The sequence below is a fragment of the Eucyclogobius newberryi genome, unplaced genomic scaffold, assembly GCF_026437365.1.
Source record: "Eucyclogobius newberryi isolate DKJ021-1_F unplaced genomic scaffold, fEucNew1.0.hap1 SCAF_12, whole genome shotgun sequence".
Taxonomy (NCBI): domain Eukaryota; kingdom Metazoa; phylum Chordata; class Actinopteri; order Gobiiformes; family Gobiidae; genus Eucyclogobius; species Eucyclogobius newberryi.
The window spans coordinates 2,074,587-2,080,830 of NW_027315746.1; positions in this window are offsets into that span (position 1 = coordinate 2,074,587).

Below are 6,244 nucleotides of genomic sequence, written 5' to 3' on the forward strand. Positions count from 1 at the left end.
ACTGTAGGACTCGAGGGAGAGAGGAGAGAAAACAAGAAAGGACATGAAACAAGGAGACATTGGAGATGTAAAGACAGGAAATAGAAGACTTGAGAGAGGAGAGGAAACAAGGAGACGGGAGGAGACTCAAGTAGGGCTCAAAGAAGAGGGAGCAGGGAGAGGATGTAGTGTCCAAGGGAGGTGAGGAGACAGGAGAGGAGGTGAGAGGAGAGGAGGTGAGGGAACACAGGAGGAGACATGCGAGGAGGAGGTGAGGGAACACCGGAGGAGACGTGAGGAGGTGAGGGAACACCGGAGGAGACGTGAGGAGGTGAGGGAACACAGGAGGAGACATGCGAGGAGGAGGTGAGGGAACACCGGAGGAGACGTGAGGAGGTGAGGGAACACCGGAGGAGACGTGAGGAGGTGAGGGAACACCGGAGGAGACGTGAGGAGGTGAGGGAACACCGGAGGAGACGTGAGGAGGTGAGGGAACACCGGAGGAGACGTGAGGAGGTGAGGGAACACAGGAGGAGACATGCGAGGAGGAGGTGAGGGAACACCGGAGGAGACGTGAGGAGGTGAGGGAACACCGGAGGAGACGTGAGGAGGTGAGGGAACACCGGAGGAGACGTGAGGAGGTGAGGGAACACCGGAGGAGACGTGAGGAGGTGAGGGAACACCGGAGGAGACGTGAGGAGGTGGGAACACCGGAGGAGACGTGAGGAGGTGGGAACACCGGAGGAGACGTGAGGAGGTGGGAACACCGGAGGAGACGTGAGGAGGTGAGGGAACACCGGAGGAGACGTGAGGAGGTGGGAACACCGGAGGAGACGTGAGGAGGTGAGGGAACACCGGAGGAGACGTGAGGAGGTGGGAACACCGGAGGAGACGTGAGGAGGTGAGGGAACACCGGAGGAGACGTGAGGAGGTGAGGGAACACCGGAGGAGACGTGAGGAGGTGGGAACACCGGAGGAGACGTGAGGAGGTGGGAACACCGGAGGAGACGTGAGGAGGTGAGGGAACACCGGAGGAGACGTGAGGAGGTGGGAACACCGGAGGAGACGTGAGGAGGTGAGGGAACACCGGAGGAGACGTGAGGAGGTGGGAACACCGGAGGAGACGTGAGGAGGTGAGGGAACACCGGAGGAGACGTGAGGAGGTGGGAACACCGGAGGAGACGTGAGGAGGTGAGGGAACACCGGAGGAGACGTGAGGAGGTGGGAACACCGGAGGAGACGTGAGGAGGTGAGGGAACACCGGAGGAGACGTGAGGAGGTGAGGGAACACCGGAGGAGACGTGAGGAGGTGAGGGAACACCGGAGGAGACAGGAGGGAGCAGGGTGAGGTTAATTAGGAGCTGCCGCAGTAATTAAAGTGACGTAAAAACCAAACCTTCCGTTTCCGCGACGCAAATCAACAAGGCTCCAACTGTAATCAACGCTCGGCCTTATTTGCATTTCTAATTGGGCTTAATTAGCAACGCTGCCCAAACGAGAGAGCGAGAGAGAGAGAGAGAGAGAGAGACTTTGACTTCACAGCTCATTTCTAAACACAAACATCCTCAGTTGTTTGATTTACAGAAGTGGCTCCGCCTCCCTCACTGAACGACGCCCTCCTCAGACCCGCCTCCAGCACTAAGACACTCCCCTTTAGCTGTTTTTATCTTCCAAACATTTGTAATTATGACTTTTTTAAGTAAATCAAGGATTTTAAGAACATTTTCACAGTTTTAACGACACGTCGAGTGAAACGACTCGTGTCGTCCAGAGCGAGACGTTTGTGAGTCGGCCGGTGCTCACGGCCTTTGTCAGGACTGTTCCGTACTATGGCATTAAACGTCCAAACCATCTCCATGGAGACAAGCATTTGACGCCACCAGGCCCCGTTACAGGTCAGATCTGTGGAGAGGCGAGCCCGCTCCCAGTAAGAACACACGTTTTTCAAGGTATTTTTCTGAGTTTTGAGTTTAAAAAAAACACCAGTAATTGAACAAACGTCAGATGAAGACGTTTAATGCCGTAATGTGGAACATGTCAGGCCAAACGTGGCATCATGCACCTTTAAAGGAGGAGTAAAAGACATGGTCTGACCCGTAACACAAACAGAAGCTGCTGGTGAAGCATCGCTGCATTTTAATCACAAGTTTGAGGTGTTTCTAAACGGTGGAAGTCTAATTGAAGCTGGTTAAACGTTCCGGATGCTTCCGCCTCAGATTAAAGATGATAATTCCTGGTAGATTTGATTTAATTGCGCGCTGAAGGGTGTGGGGTACTTACTCCTGGAATTGGCTCAGACGGCGAGCGCCTGAGGGCGAAAGCGCCACGAGGGCTCCAGCGATTAGACGCAAGGTCGTGTGCCAGATTCTGAGGAAACAGTGGAACATTGTGATGTCACTGGAGGAACTGGGATTCACCTCAGAATATGACAAATGAAGTTCACCTGGAGGACCTGACTCCATCTGCGTCCACCACCATGGCTCCTCCCCCCAGCTCCACCCACTGTGAGTCAGACTCCTCCTTCACACGGAGCTCCTCCAGGTTTCTACTTTTTCCAAGGAGGTTTTTGTAGTTTTTTCCTGCAGAAGGAGGAGCTAAGAACAGAGGATCAATCAATCCCAATCAGCCGGTCTCATTTAAACTCTCAGGCCGTACTGCGACCCACCACCTCCTCCTCCTCTGCATCCCTCTCACCCACCACCACCTCCTCCTCCTCTGCATCCCTCTCACCCACCACCTCCTCCTCCTCCTCCTCTGCATCCCTCTCACCCACCACCTCCTCCTCCTCTGCATCCCTCTCACCCACCACCACCTCCTCCTCCTCTGCATCCCTCTCACCCACCACCTCCTCTGCATCCCTCTCACCCACCACCTCCTCCTCCTCCTCTGCATCCCTCTCACCCACCACCTCCTCCTCCTCCTCTGCATCCCTCTCACCCACCACCACCTCCTCTGCATCCCTCTCACCCACCACCTCCTCTGCATCCCTCTCACCCACCACCTCCTCCTCCTCTGCATCCCTCTCACCCACCACCTCCTCCTCTGCATCCCTCTCACCCACCACCTCCTCCTCCTCTGCATCCCTCTCACCCACCACCACCTCCTCTGCATCCCTCTCACCCACCACCTCCTCTGCATCCCTCTCACCCACCACCTCCTCCTCCTCCTCCTCTGCATCCCTCTCACCCACCACCTCCTCCTCTGCATCCCTCTCACCCACCACCTCCTCCTCCTCTGCATCCCTCTCACCCACCACCACCTCCTCTGCATCCCTCTCACCCACCACCTCCTCCTCCTCCTCTGCATCCCTCTCACCCACCACCTCCTCCTCTGCATCCCTCTCACCCACCACCTCCTCCTCCTCTGCATCCCTCTCACCCACCACCACCTCCTCCTCCTCTGCATCCCTCTCACCCACCACCTCCTCCTCCTCCTCCTCTGCATCCCTCTCACCCACCACCTCCTCCTCCTCTGCATCCCTCTCACCCACCACCACCTCCTCCTCCTCTGCATCCCTCTCACCCACCACCTCCTCCTCCTCCTCCTCTGCATCCCTCTCACCCACCACCTCCTCTGCATCCCTCTCACCCACCACCTCCTCCTCCTCCTCTGCATCCCTCTCACCCACCACCTCCTCCTCCTCCTCTGCATCCCTCTCACCCACCACCACCTCCTCTGCATCCCTCTCACCCACCACCTCCTCTGCATCCCTCTCACCCACCACCTCCTCCTCCTCCTCCTCTGCATCCCTCTCACCCACCACCTCCTCCTCTGCATCCCTCTCACCCACCACCTCCTCCTCCTCTGCATCCCTCTCACCCACCACCACCTCCTCTGCATCCCTCTCACCCACCACCTCCTCTGCATCCCTCTCACCCACCACCTCCTCCTCCTCCTCTGCATCCCTCTCACCCACCACCTCCTCCTCTGCATCCCTCTCACCCACCTCCTCCTCCTCTGCATCCCTCTCACCCACCTCCTCCTCTGCATCCCTCTCACCCACCACCTCCTCCTCTGCATCCCTCTCACCTACCACCTCCTCCTCCTCCTCTGCATCCCTCTCACCCACCACCTCCTCCTCCTCTGCATCCCTCTCACCCACCACCACCTCCTCCTCCTCTGCATCCCTCTCACCCACCACCTCCTCCTCCTCCTCCTCTGCATCCCTCTCACCCACCACCTCCTCCTCCTCTGCATCCCTCTCACCCACCACCACCTCCTCCTCCTCTGCATCCCTCTCACCCACCACCTCCTCCTCCTCCTCCTCTGCATCCCTCTCACCCACCACCTCCTCTGCATCCCTCTCACCCACCACCTCCTCCTCCTCCTCTGCATCCCTCTCACCCACCACCTCCTCCTCCTCCTCTGCATCCCTCTCACCCACCACCACCTCCTCTGCATCCCTCTCACCCACCACCTCCTCTGCATCCCTCTCACCCACCACCTCCTCCTCCTCCTCCTCTGCATCCCTCTCACCCACCACCTCCTCCTCTGCATCCCTCTCACCCACCACCTCCTCCTCCTCCTCCTCTGCATCCCTCTCACCCACCACCTCCTCCTCTGCATCCCTCTCACCCACCACCTCCTCCTCCTCTGCATCCCTCTCACCCACCACCACCTCCTCTGCATCCCTCTCACCCACCACCTCCTCTGCATCCCTCTCACCCACCACCTCCTCCTCCTCCTCTGCATCCCTCTCACCCACCACCTCCTCCTCTGCATCCCTCTCACCCACCACCTCCTCCTCCTCTGCATCCCTCTCACCCACCTCCTCCTCCTCTGCATCCCTCTCACCCACCTCCTCCTCTGCATCCCTCTCACCCACCACCTCCTCCTCTGCATCCCTCTCACCTACCACCTCCTCCTCCTCCTCTGCATCCCTCTCACCCACCACCTCCTCCTCCTCTGCATCCCTCTCACCCACCTCCTCCTCCTCTGCATCCCTCTCACCCACCACCTCCTCCTCCTCTGCATCCCTCTCACCCACCACCTCCTCCTCCTCTGCATCCCTCTCACCCACCACCTCCTCCTCTGCATCCCTCTCACCCACCACCTCCTCCTCTGCATCCCTCTCACCCACCACCTCCTCCTCCTCTGCATCCCTCTCACCCACCACCACCTCCTCCTCTGCATCCCTCTCACCCACCACCTCCTCCTCTGCATCCCTCTCACCCACCACCTCCTCCTCCTCTGCATCCCTCTCACCCACCACCACCTCCTCCTCTGCATCCCTCTCACCCACCACCTCCTCCTCCTCCTCTGCATCCCTCTCACCCACCACCTCCTCCTCTGCATCCCTCTCACCCACCACCTCCTCCTCCTCTGCATCCCTCTCACCCACCACCTCCTCCTCCTCTGCATCCCTCTCACCCACCACCTCCTCCTCCTCTGCATCCCTCTCACCCACCACCTCCTCCTCTGCATCCCTCTCACCCACCACCTCCTCCTCCTCTGCATCCCTCTCACCCACCACCACCTCCTCCTCTGCATCCCTCTCACCCACCACCTCCTCCTCCTCCTCTGCATCCCTCTCACCCACCACCTCCTCCTCTGCATCCCTCTCACCCACCACCTCCTCCTCCTCTGCATCCCTCTCACCCACCTCCTCCTCCTCTGCATCCCTCTCACCCACCTCCTCCTCCTCCTCTGCATCCCTCTCACCCACCACCTCCTCCTCTGCATCCCTCTCACCTACCTCCTCCTCCTCCTCCTCTGCATCCCTCTCACCCACCACCTCCTCCTCCTCTGCATCCCTCTCACCCACCACCTCCTCCTCCTCTGCATCCCTCTCACCCACCACCTCCTCCTCCTCTGCATCCCTCTCACCCACCACCTCCTCCTCTGCATCCCTCTCACCCACCACCTCCTCCTCCTCTGCATCCCTCTCACCCACCACCTCCTCCTCCTCTGCATCCCTCTCACCCACCACCTCCTCCTCTGCATCCCTCTCACCCACCACCTCTTCCTCTGCATCCCTCTCGTTTTACGTTTTCTGACTTGTAGTTGTTCATGTTTTCTTCACTACAGATATTACTTCACAGATTATACTTTTTGTGGAGCTCAAACACTATTTTGAATTTAGTAAATGTTTTTTCTCCATCTTCAGAATTGTTGCTTATTCTTGGTCATAAATACTTAAAAATCATTAACATTTAGCTCTGATGTCAGTTCATATTTTTTCTACAATTATGATGCGTCAGGGAAATAATTACGAGCACCGGTAAATGATCTTTGTACTGCTTGTACTTCTACTTCAATAGTATCA